Below are 19398 nucleotides of genomic sequence, written 5' to 3' on the forward strand. Positions count from 1 at the left end.
GATCTTACTAATCTTGCAAGATCTCTGACGTCAATCGCTCTTACTTCCGGTTTTAAATATCGCCAAGTTCACGAGATCACAAGAAATCTGACATTTCTTTTAAGAAATCTTATCAACTTGACGTACCCCCCTGGATTATATGACCTGTTCGTCTGCAAGAAATCCTGAGTCAAAAGAATCAAGGACTGTATCCCCTGAGAGTTAAAAAGTTACAGCGTGAGAAAGCTGTGGTATTGATGAAATCTATGCTGAAAGCATCTTGTCGCTTGGTCCTCGGGTACTAAATTGTCTCTGCTATATTTATAATGACATTAAAGAGTCTGGTGACATCCCTGCCGATTGGAAGGTTTGCCGAGATAGTCTTATCCACAAGGGAAAAGCCAAACTAGAAGACGAGTTGGAATCTTCAGGCCAATATCAGTGACGTCTATTATGTACAAAATTTACGCTATTCTTGAGTCACAGTATGGACTTCATCTTGGTCGTTGGATAGCGAACAACCTCTTTGTGCTGACCCAACTCATTGAAGTGTATCGATTGAGGAACAGACCACTATTTTGTGGATCCTTGGATTTAGAAATGGCGTATGATAGCGTTCGGCTTCTTCAATTATGGCAAACCTTAAGCCGTATAGGCGTTGGAGATTAAACGATTGAAAATTTGAAGCAAATGTACAATTTCACTACCAGCATATATGGTGCACAGGGTGTCACCACTTCACCAATGCTAAATTCCGTCGGGCTTCGCCAAGGGCCCAAGGATGTCCTCTCTCTCCAGTTCTGTTCTTCGGAGCTTTCGTAAATGGTGAAGATGGATTACGTGTTTCTGCCCTGCTATTTGCTGATGATGTCCTTCTCTTGGCTACTAGTCCGTCTGATCTTCTCAACATTTCTTCTTTTGTGGATCGCCAGGGTTTGTACTTTGGAAGTGCAAAATCGAAGGTTTTGATTTTTGGATAAGAAGCGCAGTGATAAGTTCTTTCTACATAATGTACCGTTTGATGTTACCACAGAGTAGACGTACTTTGGCGTCCTCTTCTCTGTGGTAGGAGACAATTATATCCATTAACACGATAGGGAGTTGACCGTAAAGGCAACGCGGTTAAGATGGGCGGTGAAAAACCTGGCGAGCAACTCTTACAATAAGTATTCCGTGGGCCGTACTTTGTGGAAAACCGTTGCTGTCCCTGCGGGCCCTAACCGGGGAGTCGGGGTCCGGCTCTTGTGACCCATAAGGGCGGTGGTGCACTGGGAGATGTTAGCTCCGATCAAATGGTCCTATCTCCACCTCCGACTTCGGTCAGGTTTGGGCTGGATACTGTGCTTCGGCTCATTCTAACGGAGAGGGTCCGGGCAAACTGGCCGCCTCGGCGGATTGGGTAGCCTGCTGTGGGGCTGCGGTCCTCCGTATGAGAGCACGGCGGTCCTGTTTCCCGGCCTTTTGGACTCCCACCGGGATATCCGGTGCCAGCTGTGCCGGGTTACTTGGACTGCTGAGTGCTCGCCGTTCCCCTTTAGGCGCTCTTTCCAAAGGGTTTGGCTCTCTACCTTCCTAGGTAGGGTGTCGGCCGGAGTTGCTAGAGCATCCGCTCTCTATCCCACTGCTGTGTGCGAAGTGGCGAGCTGGTTGAACCATTGCTGCACCTTCTGCTGGGTTGAGCGGCTTTCGTCGAGGGTGCGACCTTCAGTAGTGGGGTTCTACTACCCATGCTGGTTTTGTCACCTGTCCGGGCTTGTGGACGCTGGCGTAGGACATTCTGATGATAGACCTCCGGTGGTGTGGTTTAAATCTTACCGGTACACCGGGCTATAAATTCTGACACATGTGCTGTCCCTGCGGTGATTTGTGCAAATGAGGTTCTTGCTCTTTCGGATGCAACGCTAAAGGCCTTGGATTATGCCCAAAGAGAAGCGGGTCGTAGTGCCTTATCAGCGGGACCCTTTTCGGCTAATGCGGCTGTTCGGTGAGAAATCGGTTGGATTACAATGAGGGATCGTGAAGCGCTAAGCAAATTAAAGTAGTTAGGACGCCTTCTACTGCTGCCGGCCAACATGCTTCCTGGTATAGTGTTCAGAAACCTCCGACAGGCTGGAATTATAGTAAACCAGTTGGATAGAATCTATGGAAAGGGTACCGAGAGGGGAGCATCAACATCAGAACATCAATGGAGCGTCACTGTAACGAAGGGATGCTGTGGAAAAACTATGGATAAATGAAGTTGCTGGAAAATGTAGCCTTTTAAGATTAAACCTGCACCGGAACCGTTCTATGACGGTTCGTGGTTTAGTGGCTTATTGTTTAACGCACGTTCAGGTGCTCTTCTAACCAGCTTGAGCCAACTATTGAATAATATCTCACCTTCGTGCAAATTGTGCCGACATGATTTGGAGGATATCATAATAATAATATAATAATAATAATCAGCTAGGCTAATACCCAAGGCACCACCTTAGGCCTAAGTCATCAAGCGACTTTTGAAGCCATTAATTCAGGTGGCCGGGTTACAATGCGTAGGTGGGTGGTGGCAAGCCCTGCATGCCACGAGAATGAGCCAACAGCTCCCTACACTAACTATTACCGTTAACCTCGACAAGTTTTTATGGAAGGGGAAACCGAAGAACTCGGGGGGAAACCCCTTAAACCAGTGGGGAGAGAACTTGCAAACTCAACGCGGAAGGAGTTGTTCCGAGTTTTCACCCAGTACCACAAGCTGGTATCGAACCCGGCTCCTCTTGCTGCGAGGCGAAAGTGCTAAACACTACGCCACCCCACATATCAGACACATTCTACTAGATTGTCCGGCTTTTGATATAAAGGAAGACATCGTTGAATGGCGGACACTTAACTATACGAAATCTACGGAGTAATTCATAAGCTTCACCACCGACGATGTCGATCTGGAACAAGTTAAGACCATCCTTGGCCTATGGAAACGTACTAAGGTCACGTGGCGTCGTGATAACTTGGCTGGAAAAATGAAGCTCTGGCACATATTTTCCTTCACCACCCGAAGACTGAAGTGGTTGAGGACATCCTGGAATGGCGCGTGAGAATTTAGGAGAACCAGGAAATAGATCTTGCGCATATTTTTAGAGTTTTGGTTTTACGGGAAAGTTCGAGCATTTGAACATGGTGAAACATATGCTCGTCTATTGGAAGTAATACACTGTAAAAAATAAAGGTATTGTTAAGGTACCTAAAAAGACCCCATGGTATTTAATAGTACCTTGAAAGGTACTCCTTCGTTTTATTATCCGCGCAGGTATTAAGTGATACCGGTAAGGTATTTACAACTATATCGTGGTATTTAATAATACCTTGAAAGGTACTCCTGTGTTTTATTATCCCACTGCTGTGTGCGAAGTGGCGAGCTGGTTGAACCATTGCTGCACCTTCTGCTGGGTTGAGCGGCTTTCGTCGAGGGTGCGACCTTCAGTAGTGGGGTTCTACTACCCATGCTGGTTTTGTCACCTGTCCGGGCTTGTGGTACCTACACAAAATTATAAGTAGCAATGGGAACCATTCTTGGTATAATCAAATACCCATTTAAATATGGTACAGTACCTTTAGGATTAAGGAGGTTTTAATAAATACCTTCATCAAGACGTACCTTATAGCACCTCCTTAAAGAGGCATTATTTGATACCTTTAAAGGTTCGTCTGGGGATGCAACATAAAATGCCTTAGTCGGTACCAAAATGCACCTTATTTTTTAACAGTGTACAAAGCTGAATGGCATAGGCTGAATTGTAAATATGAACTATCACCATTACTATATAATTGTTTTTGTCTTTAGTTTTTTAATTAAAAATTTTAAATTTCTATAATTTTTAGCCGCTCTGTTTCAAAAGAGTTGTATTTTATACGGGCCTATTAATAAATCTTGAATCTTGTTATAGCATGGACATGCAATATACAGGGCGAATCACTGAGTTGAAAATTCACCGCGAAACGTCCCACGTCTCAGCAGATACTTTTCGCGCAAAGAGAGTCGATCTATACAAACCATGACGTCACGATTTTGAAAGCACGTGTAAAAGTCGTCTGCTTTGGTCGCTTTGCATTATCTATTAAGAAGCAAACAAATGAAGATATATTAATTTTATAATTTAAAATAAATTATCCTAATAATAAAGATTATTTATCGGTGAAGAAACGAATTTTAAAAAGGAGGCCCGCGTGTTGCGAAAAGTAAAGAGATCGGCTAATTTTCTAACAAATCAAGGAGAAACCATTCCAACTATAACCAAATGTGTGTTCAAACATGATTGTAGCAAGTTTTCCAAAATATACCTCTCCTCGGAAGAATTTGCCCTTGGGTGTATTAACTACTGGACACGGTACTCAATGATATTTCGCCATATTGAAGGCGTCCCCCAAAAAAATGTTATCCCGGTGCTATCCCAACCAGTAGATTAATTTTTAATATAATTAAAATAAATATTACAAATGTTATTGCATTAAACAAATTTCCAATATCAATAGAACTAAAAACCAAGTTTAGACTTGTTCATTTGTAAAATCCGCCGAAGCAGTTCGGAAAACGATGCTTCTCAGCAAAAGAGGTGACATCTCTGCTGGAGATCGGACCCAGGACCTTCGGATTAGAAGTCCGATGAGCTATCCACTACACCACAGAGACCACTAAAAACGCGCTGGTTTGTAAAATCCGCCGAAGCAGTTCGGAAAACGATGCTTCTCAGCAAAAGAGGTGACATCTCTGCTGGAGATCGGACCCAGGACCTTCGGATTAGAAGTCCGATGAGCTATCCACTACACCACAGAGACCACTAAAAACTCGCTGGTTTGGAAATTCCGCCGAAGCAGTTCGGAAAACGATGCTTCTCAGCAAAAGAGGTGACATCTCTGCTGGAGATCGGACCCAGGACCTTCGGATTAGAAGTCCGATGAGCTATCCACTACACCACAGAGACCACTAAAAACTCGCTGGTTTGTAAAATCCGCCAAAGCAGTTCGGAAAACGATGCTTCTCAGCAAAAGAAGTGACATCTCTGCTGGAGATCGGACCCAGGACCTTCGGATTAGAAGTCCGATGAGCTATCCACTACACCACAGAGACCACTAAAAACTCGCTGGTTTGTAAAATCCGCCGAAGCAGTTCGGAAAACGATGCTTCTCAGCAAAAGAGGTGACATCTCTGCTGGAGATCGGACCCAGGACCTTCGGATTAGAAGTCCGATGAGCTATCCACTACACCACAGAGACCACTAAAAACTCGCTGGTTTGTAAAATCCGCCGAAGCAGTTCGGAAAACGATGCTTCTCAGCAAAAGAGGTGACATCTCTGCTGGAGATCGGACCCAGGACCTTCGGATTAGAAGTCCGATGAGCTATCCACTACACCACAGAGACCACTAAAAACTCGCTGGTTTGTAAAATCCGCCGAAGCAGTTCGGAAAACGATGCTTCTCAGCAAAAGAGGTGACATCTCTGCTGGAGATCGGACCCAGGACCTTCGGATTAGAAGTCCGATGAGCTATCCACTACACCACAGAGACCACTAAAAACTCGCTGGTTTGTAAAATCCGCCGAAGCAGTTCGGAAAACGATGCTTCTCAGCAAAAGGGGTGACATCTCTGCTGGAGATCGGACCCAGGACCTTCGGATTAGAAGTCCGATGAGCTATCCACTACACCACAGAGACCACTAAAAACTCGCTGGCTTGGAAATTCCGCCGAAGCAGTTCGGAAAACGAAGCTTCTCAGCAAAAGAGGCGACATCTCTGCTGGAGATCGGACCCAGGACCTTCGGAATAGAAGTCCGATGAGAAATCCACTACACCACAGAGACCACTAAAAACTCGCTGGTTTGGAAATTCCGCCGAAGCAGTTCGGAAAACGAAGCTTCTCAGCAAAAGAGGCGACATCTCTGCTGGAGATCGGACCCAGGACCTTCGGAATAGAAGTCCGATGAGCTATCCACTACACCACAGAGACTACGAAGAATATGTTAGTTTGGAAATTCCGTCGAAGCTGTTCGGAAAACGATGCTTCTCAGCAAAAGTAGGAACAACTCTGATGGGGATCGAACCCAGGACCTTCGGATTAGAAGTCCGATGTGCTATCCACTACACCACAGAGACTACGAAAAATATGTTTGTTTGGAAATTCCGTCGAAGCTGTTCGGAAAACGATGCTTCTCAGCAAAAGAGGCGACATCTCTGCTTTGGACCGAACCCAGGGACTTTGAATTAGAAGTCCGATGTGCTATCTACTACACCACAGAGACCCCGAAGAATATGTTTGTTTGGAAATTTCGTCGAAGCTGTTCGGAAAACGATGCTTCTCAGCAAAAGAGGCGACATCTCTACTTTGGACCGAACCCAGGAACTTTGGATTAGAAGTCCGATGTGCTATCCACTACACCACAGAGACCCCGAAGAATATGTTTGTTTGGAAAATCCGTCGAAGGAGTTCGGAAAACGATGCTTCTAAGCCAAAGTAGCGACATCTCTGCTGGGGATCGAACCCAGGTCCTTCGGATTAGAAGTCCGATGTGCTATCCACTACACCACAGAGCCTACGAAGAATATGTTTGTTTGGAAATTCCGTCGAAGCTGTTCGGAAAACGATGCTTCTCAGCAAAACAGGCGACATGTCTGCTTTGGACCGAACCCAGGAACTTTGGAATAGAAGTCCGATGTGCTATCCACTACACCACAGAGACCCCGAAGAATATTTTTGTTGGGAAATTCCGTCGAAGCTGTTCGGAAAACGATGCTTATCAGCAAAAGAGGCGACGTTTCTACTTTGGACCGAACCCAGGAACTTTGGACTAGAAGTCCGATGTGCTATCCACTACACCACAGAGACCCCGAAGAATACGTTTGTTTGGAAATTCCGTTGAAGCAGTTCGGAAAACGATGCTTCTCAGCAAAAGTAGCGACATCTCTGCTGGGGATCGAACCCAGGACCTTCGGATTAGAAGTCCGATGTGCTATCCACTACACCACAGAGCCTACGAAGAATATGTTTGTTTGGAAATTCCGTCGAAGCTGTTCGGAAAACGATGCTTCTCAGCGAAAGAGGCGACATCTCTGCTTTGGACCGAACCCAGGAACTTTGAATTAGAAGTCCGATGTGCTATACACTACACCACAGAGACCCCGAAGAATATGTTTGTTTGGAAATTCCGTCGAAGCTGTTCGGAAAACGATGCTTTTCAGCAAAAGCAGCGACATCTCTGCTGGGGATCGAACCCAGGATCTTCGGATTAGAAGTCCGATGTGCTATCCACTACACCACAGAGACTACGAAGAATACGTTTGTTTGGAAATTCCGTCGAAGCTGTTCGGAAAACGATGCTTCTCAGCAAAAGTAGCGACATCTCTGATGGGGATCGAACCCAGGACCTTCGGATTAGAAGTCCGATGTGCTATCCACTACACCACAGAGACTACGAAAAATATGTTAGTTTGGAAATTCCGTCGAAGCTGTTCGGAAAACGACGCTTCTCAGCTAAAGTAGCGACATCTCTGCTGGGGATCGAACCCAGGACCTTCGGATTAGAAGTCCGATGTGCTATCCACTACACCACAGAGACTACGAAGAATATGTTTGTTTGGAAATTCCGTCGAAGCTGTTCGGAAAACGATGCTTCTCAGCAAAAGAGGCGACATCTCTGCTGCGGATCAGACCCAGGACCTTCGGATTAGAAGTCCGATGTACTATCCACTACACCACAGACACCCCGAAAAATATGTATGTTTGGAAATTCCGTCGAAGGTGTTCGGAGCACGATGCTTCTCAGCCAAAGTAGCGACATCTCTGCTGGGAACCGAACCCAAGAGTTTCGGATTAGAAGTCCGATGTGCTATCCACTACACCACAGAGACTACGAAGAATATGTTTGTTTGGAAATTCCGTCGAAGCTGTTCGGAAAACGATGCTTCTCAACGAAAGAGGCGACATCTTTGATGGGGACCGAACCCAGTAACTTTGAATTAGAAGTCCGATGTGCTATCCACTACACCACAGAGATCCCGAAGAAAATGTTTGTTTGGAAATTCCGTCGAAGCTGTTCGGAAAACGATGCTTCTCAGCAAAAGTAGCGACATCTCTGCTGGGGATCGAACCCAGGTCCTTCGGATTAGAAGTCCGATGTGCTATCCACTACACCACAGAGCCTACGAAGAATATGTTTGTTTGGAAATTCCGTCGAAGCTGTTCGGAAAACGATGCTTCTCAGCAAAACAGGCGACATGTCTGCTTTGGACCGAACCCAGGAACTTTGGAATAGAAGTCCGATGTGCTATCCACTACACCACAGAGACCCCGAAGAATATTTTTGTTGGGAAATTCCGTCGAAGCTGTTCGGAAAACGATGCTTATCAGCAAAAGAGGCGACGTTTCTACTTTGGACCGAACCCAGGAACTTTGGACTAGAAGTCCGATGTGCTATCCACTACACCACAGAGACCCCGAAGAATACGTTTGTTTGGAAATTCCGTTGAAGCAGTTCGGAAAACGATGCTTCTCAGCAAAAGTAGCGACATCTCTGCTGGGGATCGAACCCAGGACCTTCGGATTAGAAGTCCGATGTGCTATCCACTACACCACAGAGCCTACGAAGAATATGTTTGTTTGGAAATTCCGTCGAAGCTGTTCGGAAAACGATGCTTCTCAGCGAAAGAGGCGACATCTCTGCTTTGGACCGAACCCAGGAACTTTGAATTAGAAGTCCGATGTGCTATCCACTACACCACAGAGACCCCGAAGAATATGTTTGTTTGGAAATTCCGTCGAAGCTGTTCGGAAAACGATGCTTTTCAGCAAAAGCAGCGACATCTCTGCTGGGGATCGAACCCAGGATCTTCGGATTAGAAGTCCGATGTGCTATCCACTACACCACAGAGACTACGAAGAATACGTTTGTTTGGAAATTCCGTCGAAGCTGTTCGGAAAACGATGCTTCTCAGCAAAAGTAGCGACATCTCTGATGGGGATCGAACCCAGGACCTTCGGATTAGAAGTCCGATGTGCTATCCACTACACCACAGAGACTACGAAAAATATGTTAGTTTCGAAATTCCGTCGAAGCTGTTCGGAAAACGACGCTTCTCAGCTAAAGTAGCGACATCTCTGCTGGGGATCGAACCCAGGACCTTCGGATTAGAAGTCCGATGTGCTATCCACTACACCACAGAGACTACGAAGAACATGTATGTTTGGAAATTCCGTCGAAGCTGTTCGGAAAACGATGCTTCTCAGCGAAAGAGGCGACATCTCTGCTTTGGACCGAACCCAGGAACTTTGGATTAGAAGTCCGATGTGCTATCCACTACACCACAGAGACTACGAAAAATATGTTAGTTTGGAAATTCCGTCGAAGCTGTTCGGAAAACGACGCTTCTCAGCTAAAGTAGCGACATCACTGCTGGGGATCGACCCCAGGACCTTTGGATTAGAAGTTCGATGTACTATCCACAAGACCACAGACACCCCGAAAAATGTGTATGTTTGGAAAATCCGTCGAAGGTGTTCGGAAAACGATGCTTCTCAGCCAAAGTAGCGACATCTCTGCTGGGGATCGAACCCAAGACTTTCGGATTAGAAGTCCGATGTGCTATCCACTACACCACAGAGACCCCGAAGAATATGTTTGTTTGGAAATTTCGTCGAAGCTGTTCGGAAAACGATGCTTCTCAGCAAAACAGGCGACATGTCTGCTTTGGACCGAACCCAGGAACTTTGGAATAGAAGTCCGATGTGCTATCCACTACACCACAGAGACCCCGAAGAATATTTTTGTTGGGGAATTCCGTCGAAGCTGTTCGGAAAACGATGCTTATCAGCAAAAGAGGCGACGTTTCTACTTTGGACCGAACCCAGGAACTTTGGATTAGAAGTCCGATGTGCTATCCACTACACCACAGAGACCCCGAAGAATATGTTTGTTTGGAAATTCCCCCGAAGCTGTTCGGAAAACGATGCTTCTCAGCAAAAGTAGCGACATCTCTGTTGGGGATCGAACCCAGAACCTTCGGATTAGAGGTCCGATGTGCTATCCACTACACCACAGAGACTACGAAGAATATGTTTGTTTGGAAATTCCGTCGAAGCTGTTCGGAAAACGATGCTTCTCAGCAAAAGTAGCGACATCTCTGCTGGGGAACGAACCCAGGACCTTCGGATTAGAAGTCCGATGTGCTATCCACTACACCACAGAGACTACGAAGAATATATTTGTTTGGAAATTCCGTCGAAGCTGTTCGGAAAACGATGCTTCTCAGCAAAAGTAGCGACATCTCTCATGGGGACCGAACCCAGGAACTTTGGATTAGAAGCCCGATGTGCTATCCACTACACCACAGAGACTACGAAGAATATGTTTGTTTGGAAATTCCGTCGAAGCTGTTCGGAAAACGATGCTACTAAGCAAAATTAGCGACATCTCTGCTGGGGATCGAACCCAGGACCTTCGGATTAGAAGTCCGATGTGCTATCCACTACACCACAGAGACTACGAAGAATATGTTTGTTTGGAAATTCCGTCGAAGCTGTTCGGAAAACGATGCTTCTCAGCAAAAGAAGCGACATCTCTGCTGGGGATCGAACCCAGGACCTTCGGATTAGAAGTCCGATGTGCTATCCACTACACCACAGAGACTACGAAGAATATGTTTGTTTGGAAATTCCGTCGAAGCTGTTCGGAAAACGTAGCTTCTCATCGAAATAGGCGACATCTCTGCTGGGGATCGAACCCAGGACCTTCGGATTAGAAGTCCGATGTGCTATCCACTACACCACAGAGACTACGAAGAATATTTTTGTTTGGAAATTCCGTCGAAGCTGTTCGGAAAACGATGCTTCTCAGCAAAAGTAGCGACATCTCTGTTCGGGATCGAACCCAGGACCTTCGGATTAGATGTCCGATGTGCTATCCACTACACCACAGAGACTACGAAGAATATGTTTGTTTGGAAATTCCGTCGAAGCTGTTCGGAAAACGATGCTTCTCAGCAAAAGTAGCGACATCTCTGCTGGGGATCGAACCCAGGACCTTCGGATTAGAAGTCCGATGTGCTATCCACTACACCACAGAGACTACGAATAATATGTTTATTTGGAAATTCCGTCGAAGCTGTTCGGAAAACGATGCTTCTCAGCAAAAGTAGCGACATCTCTGCTGGGGATCGAACCCAGGACCTTCGGATTAGAAGTCCGATGTGCTATCCACTACACCACAGAGACAACGAAGGATATGTTTGTTTGGAAATTCCGTCGAAGCTGTTCGGAAAACGATGCTTCTCAGCAAAAGTAGCGACATATTTGCTGGGGATCGAACCCAGGACCTTCGGATTAGAAGTCCGATGTGCTATCCACTACACCAAAGAGACTACGAGAATATGTTTGTTTGGAAATTCCGTCGAAGCTGTTCGGAAAACGATGCTTCTCAGCAAAATTAGCGACATCTCTGTTGGGGATCGAACCCAGAACCTTCGGATTAGATGTCCGATGTGCTATCCACTACACCACAGAGACTACGAAGAATATGTTTGTTTGGAAATTCCGTCGAAGCTGTTCGGAAAACGATGCTACTAAGCAAAATTAGCGACATCTCTGCTGGGGATCGAACCCAGGACCTTCGGATTAGAAGTCCGATGTGCTATCCACTACACCACAGAGACTACGAAGAATATGTTTGTTTGGAAATTCCGTCGAAGCTGTTCGGAAAACGATGCTTCTCAGCAAAATTAGCGACATCTCTGTTGGGGATCGAACCCAGAACCTTCGGATTAGATGTCCGATGTGCTATCCACTACACCACAGAGACTACGAGAATATGTTTGTTTGGAAATTCCGTCGAAGCTGTTCGGAAAACGATGCTTCTCAGCAAAATTAGCGACATCTCTGTTGGGGATCGAACCCAGAACCTTCGGATTAGATGTCCGATGTGCTATCCACTACACCACAGAGACTACGAAGAATATATTTGTTTGGAAATTAAGTCGAAGCTGTTCGGAAAACGATGCTTCTCAGCAAAAGTAGCGACATCTCTGTTGGGGATCGAACCCAGGACCTTCGGATTAGAAGTCCGATGTGCTATCCACTACACCACAGAGACTACGAAGAATATATTTGTTTGGAAATTCCGTCGAAGCTGTTCGGAAAACGATGCTTCTCAGCAAAAGTAGCGACATCTCTGCTGGGGACCGAACCCAGGAACTTTGGATTAGAAGCCCGATGTGCTATCCACTACACCACAGAGACTACGAAGAATATGTTTGTTTGGAAATTCCGTCGAAGCTGTTCGGAAAACGATGCTACTAAGCAAAATTAGCGACATCTCTGCTGGGGATCGAACCCAGGACCTTCGGATTAGAAGTCCGATGTGCTATCCACTACACCACAGAGACTACGAAGAATATGTTTGTTTGGAAATTCCGTCGAAGCTGTTCGGAAAACGATGCTTCTCAGCAAAAGTAGCGACATCTCTGCTGGGGATCGAACCCAGGACCTTCGGATTAGAAGTCCGATGTGCTATCCACTACACCACAGAGACTACGAAGAATATGTTTGTTTGGAAATTCCGTCGAAGCTGTTCGGAAAACGATGCTTCTCAGCAAAAGAGGCGACATCTCTGCTGCGGATCAGACCCAGGACCTTCGGATTAGAAGTCCGATGTACTATCCACTACACCACAGACACCCCGAAAAATATGTATGTTTGGAAATTCCGTCGAAGGTGTTCGGAGCACGATGCTTCTCAGCCAAAGTAGCGACATCTCTGCTGGGAACCGAACCCAAGAGTTTCGGATTAGAAGTCCGATGTGCTATCCACTACACCACAGAGACTACGAAGAATATGTTTGTTTGGAAATTCCGTCGAAGCTGTTCGGAAAACGATGCTACTAAGCAAAATTAGCGACATCTCTGCTGGGGATCGAACCCAGGACCTTCGGATTAGAAGTCCGATGTGCTATCCACTACACCACAGAGACTACGAAGAATATGTTTGTTTGGAAATTCCGTCGAAGCTGTTCGGAAAACGATGCTTCTCAGCAAAAGAAGCGACATCTCTGCTGGGGATCGAACCCAGGACCTTCGGATTAGAAGTCCGATGTGCTATCCACTACACCACAGAGACTACGAAGAATATGTTTGTTTGGAAATTCCGTCGAAGCTGTTCGGAAAACGATGCTTCTCAGCAAAATTAGCGACATCTCTGTTGGGGATCGAACCCAGAACCTTCGGATTAGATGTCCGATGTGCTATCCACTACACCACAGAGACTACGAGAATATGTTTGTTTGGAAATTCCGTCGAAGCTGTTCGGAAAACGATGCTTCTCAGCAAAATTAGCGACATCTCTGTTGGGGATCGAACCCAGAACCTTCGGATTAGATGTCCGATGTGCTATCCACTACACCACAGAGACTACGAAGAATATATTTGTTTGGAAATTAAGTCGAAGCTGTTCGGAAAACGATGCTTCTCAGCAAAAGTAGCGACATCTCTGTTGGGGATCGAACCCAGGACCTTCGGATTAGAAGTCCGATGTGCTATCCACTACACCACAGAGACTACGAAGAATATATTTGTTTGGAAATTCCGTCGAAGCTGTTCGGAAAACGATGCTTCTCAGCAAAAGTAGCGACATCTCTGCTGGGGACCGAACCCAGGAACTTTGGATTAGAAGCCCGATGTGCTATCCACTACACCACAGAGACTACGAAGAATATGTTTGTTTGGAAATTCCGTCGAAGCTGTTCGGAAAACGATGCTACTAAGCAAAATTAGCGACATCTCTGCTGGGGATCGAACCCAGGACCTTCGGATTAGAAGTCCGATGTGCTATCCACTACACCACAGAGACTACGAAGAATATGTTTGTTTGGAAATTCCGTCGAAGCTGTTCGGAAAACGATGCTTCTCAGCAAAAGTAGCGACATCTCTGCTGGGGATCGAACCCAGGACCTTCGGATTAGAAGTCCGATGTGCTATCCACTACACCACAGAGACTACGAAGAATATGTTTGTTTGGAAATTCCGTCGAAGCTGTTCGGAAAACGATGCTTCTCAGCAAAAGAGGCGACATCTCTGCTGCGGATCAGACCCAGGACCTTCGGATTAGAAGTCCGATGTACTATCCACTACACCACAGACACCCCGAAAAATATGTATGTTTGGAAATTCCGTCGAAGGTGTTCGGAGCACGATGCTTCTCAGCCAAAGTAGCGACATCTCTGCTGGGAACCGAACCCAAGAGTTTCGGATTAGAAGTCCGATGTGCTATCCACTACACCACAGAGACTACGAAGAATATGTTTGTTTGGAAATTCCGTCGAAGCTGTTCGGAAAACGATGCTACTAAGCAAAATTAGCGACATCTCTGCTGGGGATCGAACCCAGGACCTTCGGATTAGAAGTCCGATGTGCTATCCACTACACCACAGAGACTACGAAGAATATGTTTGTTTGGAAATTCCGTCGAAGCTGTTCGGAAAACGATGCTTCTCAGCAAAAGAAGCGACATCTCTGCTGGGGATCGAACCCAGGACCTTCGGATTAGAAGTCCGATGTGCTATCCACTACACCACAGAGACTACGAAGAATATGTTTGTTTGGAAATTCCGTCGAAGCTGTTCGGAAAACGTAGCTTCTCAGCGAAATAGGCGACATCTCTGCTGGGGATCGAACCCAGGACCTTCGGATTAGAAGTCCGATGTGCTATCCACTACACCACAGAGACTACGAAGAATATTTTTGTTTGGAAATTCCGTCGAAGCTGTTCGGAAAACGATGCTTCTCAGCAAAAGTAGCGACATCTCTGTTCGGGATCGAACCCAGGACCTTCGGATTAGATGTCCGATGTGCTATCCACTACACCACAGAGACTACGAAGAATATGTTTGTTTGGAAATTCCGTCGAAGCTGTTCGGAAAACGATGCTTCTCAGCAAAAGTAGCGACATCTCTGCTGGGGATCGAACCCAGGACCTTCGGATTAGAAGTCCGATGTGCTATCCACTACACCACAGAGACTACGAATAATATGTTTATTTGGAAATTCCGTCGAAGCTGTTCGGAAAACGATGCTTCTCAGCAAAAGTAGCGACATCTCTGCTGGGGATCGAACCCAGGACCTTCGGATTAGAAGTCCGATGTGCTATCCACTACACCACAGAGACAACGAAGGATATGTTTGTTTGGAAATTCCGTCGAAGCTGTTCGGAAAACGATGCTTCTCAGCAAAAGTAGCGACATATTTGCTGGGGATCGAACCCAGGACCTTCGGATTAGAAGTCCGATGTGCTATCCACTACACCAAAGAGACTACGAGAATATGTTTGTTTGGAAATTCCGTCGAAGCTGTTCGGAAAACGATGCTTCTCAGCAAAATTAGCGACATCTCTGTTGGGGATCGAACCCAGAACCTTCGGATTAGATGTCCGATGTGCTATCCACTACACCACAGAGACTACGAAGAATATGTTTGTTTGGAAATTCCGTCGAAGCTGTTCGGAAAACGATGCTACTAAGCAAAATTAGCGACATCTCTGCTGGGGATCGAACCCAGGACCTTCGGATTAGAAGTCCGATGTGCTATCCACTACACCACAGAGACTACGAAGAATATGTTTGTTTGGAAATTCCGTCGAAGCTGTTCGGAAAACGATGCTTCTCAGCAAAATTAGCGACATCTCTGTTGGGGATCGAACCCAGAACCTTCGGATTAGATGTCCGATGTGCTATCCACTACACCACAGAGACTACGAGAATATGTTTGTTTGGAAATTCCGTCGAAGCTGTTCGGAAAACGATGCTTCTCAGCAAAATTAGCGACATCTCTGTTGGGGATCGAACCCAGAACCTTCGGATTAGATGTCCGATGTGCTATCCACTACACCACAGAGACTACGAAGAATATATTTGTTTGGAAATTAAGTCGAAGCTGTTCGGAAAACGATGCTTCTCAGCAAAAGTAGCGACATCTCTGTTGGGGATCGAACCCAGGACCTTCGGATTAGAAGTCCGATGTGCTATCCACTACACCACAGAGACTACGAAGAATATATTTGTTTGGAAATTCCGTCGAAGCTGTTCGGAAAACGATGCTTCTCAGCAAAAGTAGCGACATCTCTGCTGGGGACCGAACCCAGGAACTTTGGATTAGAAGCCCGATGTGCTATCCACTACACCACAGAGACTACGAAGAATATGTTTGTTTGGAAATTCCGTCGAAGCTGTTCGGAAAACGATGCTACTAAGCAAAATTAGCGACATCTCTGCTGGGGATCGAACCCAGGACCTTCGGATTAGAAGTCCGATGTGCTATCCACTACACCACAGAGACTACGAAGAATATGTTTGTTTGGAAATTCCGTCGAAGCTGTTCGGAAAACGATGCTTCTCAGCAAAAGTAGCGACATCTCTGCTGGGGATCGAACCCAGGACCTTCGGATTAGAAGTCCGATGTGCTATCCACTACACCACAGAGACTACGAAGAATATGTTTGTTTGGAAATTCCGTCGAAGCTGTTCGGAAAACGATGCTTCTCAGCAAAAGAGGCGACATCTCTGCTGCGGATCAGACCCAGGACCTTCGGATTAGAAGTCCGATGTACTATCCACTACACCACAGACACCCCGAAAAATATGTATGTTTGGAAATTCCGTCGAAGGTGTTCGGAGCACGATGCTTCTCAGCCAAAGTAGCGACATCTCTGCTGGGAACCGAACCCAAGAGTTTCGGATTAGAAGTCCGATGTGCTATCCACTACACCACAGAGACTACGAAGAATATGTTTGTTTGGAAATTCCGTCGAAGCTGTTCGGAAAACGATGCTTCTCAGCGAAAGAGGCGACATCTTTGATGGGGACCGAACCCAGTAACTTTGAATTAGAAGTCCGATGTGCTATCCACTACACCACAGAGATCCCGAAGAAAATGTTTGTTTGGAAATTCCGTCGAAGCTGTTCGGAAAACGATGCTTCTCAGCAAAAGTAGCGACATCTCTGCTGGGGATCGAACCCAAGACTTTCGGATTAGAAGTCCGATGTGCTATCCACTACACCACAGAGACTACGAAGAATATGTTTGTTTGGAAATTCAGTCGAAGCTGTTCGGAAAACGATGTTTCTCAGCAAAAGTAGCGACATCTCTGCTGGGGATCGAACCCAGGACCTTCGGATTAGAAGTCCGATGTGCTATCCACTACACCACAGAGACTACGAAGAATATGTTTGTTTGGAAATTCCGTCGAAGCTGTTCGGAAAACGATGCTTCTCAGCAAAAGCAGCGATATCTCTTCGGGATCGAACCCAGGACCTTCGGATTAGATGTCCGATGTGCTATCCACTACACCACAGAGACTACGAAGAATATGTTTGTTTGGAAATTCCGTCGAAGCTGTTCGGAAAACGATGCTTCTCAGCAAAAGTAGCGACATCTCTGCTGGGGACCGAACCCAGGAACTTTGGATTAGAAGCCCGATGTGCTATCCACTACACCACAGAGACTACGAAGAATATATTTGTTTGGAAATTCCGTCAAAGCTGTTCGGAAAACGATGCTACTAAGCAAAATTAGCGACATCTCTGCTGGGGATCGAACCCAGGACCTTCGGATTAGAAGTCCGATGTGCTATCCACTACACCACAGAGACTACAAAGAATATGTTTGTTTGGAAATTCCGTCGAAGCTGTTCGGAAAACGATGCTTCTCAGCAAAAGTAGCGACATCTCTGCTGGGGATCGAACCCAGAACCTTCGGATTAGATGTCCGATGTGCTATCCACTACACCACAGAGACTACGAAGAATATGTTTGTTTGGAAATTCCGTCGAAGCTGTTCGGAAAACGATGCTTCTCAGCAAAAATAGCGACATCTCTGTTGGGGATCGAACCCAGAACCTTCGGATCAGATGTCCGATGTGCTATCCACTACACCACAGAGACTACGAAGAATATGTTTGTTTGGAAATTCCGTCGAAGCTGTTCGGAAAACGATGCTTCTCAGCAAAATTAGCGACATCTCTGTTGGGGATCGAACCCAGGACCTTCGGATTAGAAGTCCGATGTGCTATCCACTACACCAAAGAGACTACGAGAATATGTTTGTTTGGAAATTCCGTCGAAGCTGTTCGGAAAACGATGCTTCTCAGCAAAAATAGCGACATCTCTGTTGGGGATCGAACCCAGAACCTTCGGATCAGATGTCCGATGTGCTATCCACTACACCACAGAGACTACGAAGAATATGTTTGTTTGGAAATTCCGTCGAAGCTGTTCGGAAAACGATGCTTCTCAGCAAAATTAGCGACATCTCTGCTGGGGATCGAACCCAGGATCTTCGGATTAGAAGTCCGATGTGCTATCCACTACACCACAGAGACTACGAAGAATATGCTTGTTTGGAAATTCCGTCGAAGCTGTTCGGAAAACGATGCTTCTCAGCAAAAGTAGCGACATCTCTGTTCGGGATCGAACCCAGGACCTTCGGATTAGATGTCCGATGTGCTATCCACTACACCACAGAGACTACGAAGAATACGTTTGTTTGGAAATTCCGTCGAAGCTGTTCGGAAAACGATGCTTCTCAGCAAAATTAGCTACATCTCTGTTGGGGATCGAACCCAGGACCTTCGGATTAGAAGTCCGATGTGCTATCCACTACACCACAGAGACTACGAAGAATATGTTTGTTTGGAAATTCCGTCGAAGCTGTTCGGAAAACGATGCTTCTCAGCAAAAATAGCGACATCTCTGTTGGGGATCGAACCCAGAACCTTCGGATCAGATGTCCGATGTGCTATCCACTACACCACAGAGACTACGAAGAATATGTTTGTTTGGAAATTCCGTCGAAGCTGTTCGGAAAACGATGCTTCTCAGCAAAATTAGCGACATCTCTGTTGGGGGTCGAACCCAGGACCTTCGGATTAGAAGTCCGATGTGCTATCCACTACACCAAAGAGACTACGAGAATATGTTTGTTTGGAAATTCCGTCGAAGCTGTTCGGAAAACGATGCTTCTCAGCAAAATTAGCGACATCTCTGTTGGGGATCGAACCCAGAACCTTCGGATTAGATGTCCGATGTGCTATCCACTACACCACAGAGACTACGAAGAATATGTTTGTTTGGAAATTCCGTCGAAGCTGTTCGGAAAACGATGCTACTAAGCAAAATTAGCGACATCTCTGCTGGGGATCGAACCCAGGACCTTCGGATTAGAAGTCCGATGTGCTATCCACTACACCACAGAGACTACGAAGAATATGTTTGTTTGGAAATTCCGTCGAAGCTGTTCGGAAAACGATGCTTCTCAGCAAAATTAGCGACATCTCTGTTGGGGATCGAACCCAGAACCTTCGGATTAGATGTCCGATGTGCTATCCACTACACCACAGAGACTACGAGAATATGTTTGTTT

At 46.1% G+C, this 19398-nt stretch overlaps 45 non-coding genes across 45 annotated transcripts; all 45 read right to left on the reverse strand.

Annotated features, from left to right (window-relative positions):
- Positions 1-6029: 6029 nt before the first annotated feature.
- TRNAR-UCU (transfer RNA arginine (anticodon UCU)) lies at positions 6030-6102 on the reverse strand. The gene has a single exon. It is a non-coding gene; the product is annotated as a tRNA-Arg (tRNA).
- A 362-nt stretch (positions 6103-6464) lies between these two features.
- TRNAR-UCU (transfer RNA arginine (anticodon UCU)) lies at positions 6465-6540 on the reverse strand. Its single transcript has one exon. It is a non-coding gene; the product is annotated as a tRNA-Arg (tRNA).
- Positions 6541-6902: 362 nt separating this feature from the next.
- Positions 6903-6978, reverse strand: TRNAR-UCU (transfer RNA arginine (anticodon UCU)). The gene has a single exon. It is a non-coding gene; the product is annotated as a tRNA-Arg (tRNA).
- Positions 6979-7197: 219 nt separating this feature from the next.
- TRNAR-UCU (transfer RNA arginine (anticodon UCU)) lies at positions 7198-7270 on the reverse strand. The gene has a single exon. It is a non-coding gene; the product is annotated as a tRNA-Arg (tRNA).
- Positions 7271-7343: 73 nt separating this feature from the next.
- Positions 7344-7416, reverse strand: TRNAR-UCU (transfer RNA arginine (anticodon UCU)). The gene has a single exon. It is a non-coding gene; the product is annotated as a tRNA-Arg (tRNA).
- Positions 7417-7489: 73 nt separating this feature from the next.
- TRNAR-UCU (transfer RNA arginine (anticodon UCU)) lies at positions 7490-7562 on the reverse strand. The gene has a single exon. It is a non-coding gene; the product is annotated as a tRNA-Arg (tRNA).
- Positions 7563-8070: 508 nt separating this feature from the next.
- Positions 8071-8146, reverse strand: TRNAR-UCU (transfer RNA arginine (anticodon UCU)). Its single transcript has one exon. It is a non-coding gene; the product is annotated as a tRNA-Arg (tRNA).
- A 362-nt stretch (positions 8147-8508) lies between these two features.
- Positions 8509-8584, reverse strand: TRNAR-UCU (transfer RNA arginine (anticodon UCU)). The gene has a single exon. It is a non-coding gene; the product is annotated as a tRNA-Arg (tRNA).
- Positions 8585-8803: 219 nt separating this feature from the next.
- TRNAR-UCU (transfer RNA arginine (anticodon UCU)) lies at positions 8804-8876 on the reverse strand. Its single transcript has one exon. It is a non-coding gene; the product is annotated as a tRNA-Arg (tRNA).
- A 73-nt stretch (positions 8877-8949) lies between these two features.
- On the reverse strand, positions 8950-9022 carry TRNAR-UCU (transfer RNA arginine (anticodon UCU)). Its single transcript has one exon. It is a non-coding gene; the product is annotated as a tRNA-Arg (tRNA).
- A 73-nt stretch (positions 9023-9095) lies between these two features.
- Positions 9096-9168, reverse strand: TRNAR-UCU (transfer RNA arginine (anticodon UCU)). The gene has a single exon. It is a non-coding gene; the product is annotated as a tRNA-Arg (tRNA).
- Positions 9169-9533: 365 nt separating this feature from the next.
- TRNAR-UCU (transfer RNA arginine (anticodon UCU)) lies at positions 9534-9606 on the reverse strand. Its single transcript has one exon. It is a non-coding gene; the product is annotated as a tRNA-Arg (tRNA).
- A 365-nt stretch (positions 9607-9971) lies between these two features.
- On the reverse strand, positions 9972-10044 carry TRNAR-UCU (transfer RNA arginine (anticodon UCU)). Its single transcript has one exon. It is a non-coding gene; the product is annotated as a tRNA-Arg (tRNA).
- Positions 10045-10117: 73 nt separating this feature from the next.
- TRNAR-UCU (transfer RNA arginine (anticodon UCU)) lies at positions 10118-10190 on the reverse strand. The gene has a single exon. It is a non-coding gene; the product is annotated as a tRNA-Arg (tRNA).
- Positions 10191-10409: 219 nt separating this feature from the next.
- Positions 10410-10482, reverse strand: TRNAR-UCU (transfer RNA arginine (anticodon UCU)). Its single transcript has one exon. It is a non-coding gene; the product is annotated as a tRNA-Arg (tRNA).
- A 73-nt stretch (positions 10483-10555) lies between these two features.
- On the reverse strand, positions 10556-10628 carry TRNAR-UCU (transfer RNA arginine (anticodon UCU)). The gene has a single exon. It is a non-coding gene; the product is annotated as a tRNA-Arg (tRNA).
- Positions 10629-10701: 73 nt separating this feature from the next.
- On the reverse strand, positions 10702-10774 carry TRNAR-UCU (transfer RNA arginine (anticodon UCU)). Its single transcript has one exon. It is a non-coding gene; the product is annotated as a tRNA-Arg (tRNA).
- Positions 10775-10993: 219 nt separating this feature from the next.
- On the reverse strand, positions 10994-11066 carry TRNAR-UCU (transfer RNA arginine (anticodon UCU)). Its single transcript has one exon. It is a non-coding gene; the product is annotated as a tRNA-Arg (tRNA).
- A 73-nt stretch (positions 11067-11139) lies between these two features.
- Positions 11140-11212, reverse strand: TRNAR-UCU (transfer RNA arginine (anticodon UCU)). The gene has a single exon. It is a non-coding gene; the product is annotated as a tRNA-Arg (tRNA).
- A 364-nt stretch (positions 11213-11576) lies between these two features.
- TRNAR-UCU (transfer RNA arginine (anticodon UCU)) lies at positions 11577-11649 on the reverse strand. The gene has a single exon. It is a non-coding gene; the product is annotated as a tRNA-Arg (tRNA).
- A 364-nt stretch (positions 11650-12013) lies between these two features.
- On the reverse strand, positions 12014-12086 carry TRNAR-UCU (transfer RNA arginine (anticodon UCU)). Its single transcript has one exon. It is a non-coding gene; the product is annotated as a tRNA-Arg (tRNA).
- Positions 12087-12305: 219 nt separating this feature from the next.
- Positions 12306-12378, reverse strand: TRNAR-UCU (transfer RNA arginine (anticodon UCU)). The gene has a single exon. It is a non-coding gene; the product is annotated as a tRNA-Arg (tRNA).
- Positions 12379-12451: 73 nt separating this feature from the next.
- On the reverse strand, positions 12452-12524 carry TRNAR-UCU (transfer RNA arginine (anticodon UCU)). Its single transcript has one exon. It is a non-coding gene; the product is annotated as a tRNA-Arg (tRNA).
- Positions 12525-12889: 365 nt separating this feature from the next.
- On the reverse strand, positions 12890-12962 carry TRNAR-UCU (transfer RNA arginine (anticodon UCU)). The gene has a single exon. It is a non-coding gene; the product is annotated as a tRNA-Arg (tRNA).
- A 73-nt stretch (positions 12963-13035) lies between these two features.
- TRNAR-UCU (transfer RNA arginine (anticodon UCU)) lies at positions 13036-13108 on the reverse strand. Its single transcript has one exon. It is a non-coding gene; the product is annotated as a tRNA-Arg (tRNA).
- Positions 13109-13472: 364 nt separating this feature from the next.
- Positions 13473-13545, reverse strand: TRNAR-UCU (transfer RNA arginine (anticodon UCU)). Its single transcript has one exon. It is a non-coding gene; the product is annotated as a tRNA-Arg (tRNA).
- Positions 13546-13764: 219 nt separating this feature from the next.
- Positions 13765-13837, reverse strand: TRNAR-UCU (transfer RNA arginine (anticodon UCU)). Its single transcript has one exon. It is a non-coding gene; the product is annotated as a tRNA-Arg (tRNA).
- A 73-nt stretch (positions 13838-13910) lies between these two features.
- Positions 13911-13983, reverse strand: TRNAR-UCU (transfer RNA arginine (anticodon UCU)). The gene has a single exon. It is a non-coding gene; the product is annotated as a tRNA-Arg (tRNA).
- A 365-nt stretch (positions 13984-14348) lies between these two features.
- On the reverse strand, positions 14349-14421 carry TRNAR-UCU (transfer RNA arginine (anticodon UCU)). The gene has a single exon. It is a non-coding gene; the product is annotated as a tRNA-Arg (tRNA).
- A 73-nt stretch (positions 14422-14494) lies between these two features.
- Positions 14495-14567, reverse strand: TRNAR-UCU (transfer RNA arginine (anticodon UCU)). The gene has a single exon. It is a non-coding gene; the product is annotated as a tRNA-Arg (tRNA).
- A 73-nt stretch (positions 14568-14640) lies between these two features.
- On the reverse strand, positions 14641-14713 carry TRNAR-UCU (transfer RNA arginine (anticodon UCU)). Its single transcript has one exon. It is a non-coding gene; the product is annotated as a tRNA-Arg (tRNA).
- A 219-nt stretch (positions 14714-14932) lies between these two features.
- Positions 14933-15005, reverse strand: TRNAR-UCU (transfer RNA arginine (anticodon UCU)). Its single transcript has one exon. It is a non-coding gene; the product is annotated as a tRNA-Arg (tRNA).
- A 73-nt stretch (positions 15006-15078) lies between these two features.
- TRNAR-UCU (transfer RNA arginine (anticodon UCU)) lies at positions 15079-15151 on the reverse strand. The gene has a single exon. It is a non-coding gene; the product is annotated as a tRNA-Arg (tRNA).
- Positions 15152-15515: 364 nt separating this feature from the next.
- On the reverse strand, positions 15516-15588 carry TRNAR-UCU (transfer RNA arginine (anticodon UCU)). Its single transcript has one exon. It is a non-coding gene; the product is annotated as a tRNA-Arg (tRNA).
- Positions 15589-15952: 364 nt separating this feature from the next.
- TRNAR-UCU (transfer RNA arginine (anticodon UCU)) lies at positions 15953-16025 on the reverse strand. The gene has a single exon. It is a non-coding gene; the product is annotated as a tRNA-Arg (tRNA).
- Positions 16026-16244: 219 nt separating this feature from the next.
- On the reverse strand, positions 16245-16317 carry TRNAR-UCU (transfer RNA arginine (anticodon UCU)). Its single transcript has one exon. It is a non-coding gene; the product is annotated as a tRNA-Arg (tRNA).
- A 73-nt stretch (positions 16318-16390) lies between these two features.
- Positions 16391-16463, reverse strand: TRNAR-UCU (transfer RNA arginine (anticodon UCU)). Its single transcript has one exon. It is a non-coding gene; the product is annotated as a tRNA-Arg (tRNA).
- Positions 16464-16974: 511 nt separating this feature from the next.
- TRNAR-UCU (transfer RNA arginine (anticodon UCU)) lies at positions 16975-17047 on the reverse strand. Its single transcript has one exon. It is a non-coding gene; the product is annotated as a tRNA-Arg (tRNA).
- Positions 17048-17120: 73 nt separating this feature from the next.
- TRNAR-UCU (transfer RNA arginine (anticodon UCU)) lies at positions 17121-17193 on the reverse strand. The gene has a single exon. It is a non-coding gene; the product is annotated as a tRNA-Arg (tRNA).
- Positions 17194-17556: 363 nt separating this feature from the next.
- TRNAR-UCU (transfer RNA arginine (anticodon UCU)) lies at positions 17557-17629 on the reverse strand. Its single transcript has one exon. It is a non-coding gene; the product is annotated as a tRNA-Arg (tRNA).
- A 73-nt stretch (positions 17630-17702) lies between these two features.
- TRNAR-UCU (transfer RNA arginine (anticodon UCU)) lies at positions 17703-17775 on the reverse strand. Its single transcript has one exon. It is a non-coding gene; the product is annotated as a tRNA-Arg (tRNA).
- A 219-nt stretch (positions 17776-17994) lies between these two features.
- TRNAR-UCU (transfer RNA arginine (anticodon UCU)) lies at positions 17995-18067 on the reverse strand. Its single transcript has one exon. It is a non-coding gene; the product is annotated as a tRNA-Arg (tRNA).
- A 218-nt stretch (positions 18068-18285) lies between these two features.
- Positions 18286-18358, reverse strand: TRNAR-UCU (transfer RNA arginine (anticodon UCU)). Its single transcript has one exon. It is a non-coding gene; the product is annotated as a tRNA-Arg (tRNA).
- Positions 18359-18577: 219 nt separating this feature from the next.
- TRNAR-UCU (transfer RNA arginine (anticodon UCU)) lies at positions 18578-18650 on the reverse strand. Its single transcript has one exon. It is a non-coding gene; the product is annotated as a tRNA-Arg (tRNA).
- A 510-nt stretch (positions 18651-19160) lies between these two features.
- Positions 19161-19233, reverse strand: TRNAR-UCU (transfer RNA arginine (anticodon UCU)). Its single transcript has one exon. It is a non-coding gene; the product is annotated as a tRNA-Arg (tRNA).
- Positions 19234-19398: the final 165 nt, after the last annotated feature.

The sequence above is a fragment of the Leiobunum rupestre genome, chromosome 7 (assembly GCF_980474605.1).
Source record: "Leiobunum rupestre chromosome 7, qqLeiRupe1.1.hap1, whole genome shotgun sequence".
Classification (NCBI taxonomy): Eukaryota; Metazoa; Arthropoda; class Arachnida; order Opiliones; family Sclerosomatidae; genus Leiobunum; species Leiobunum rupestre.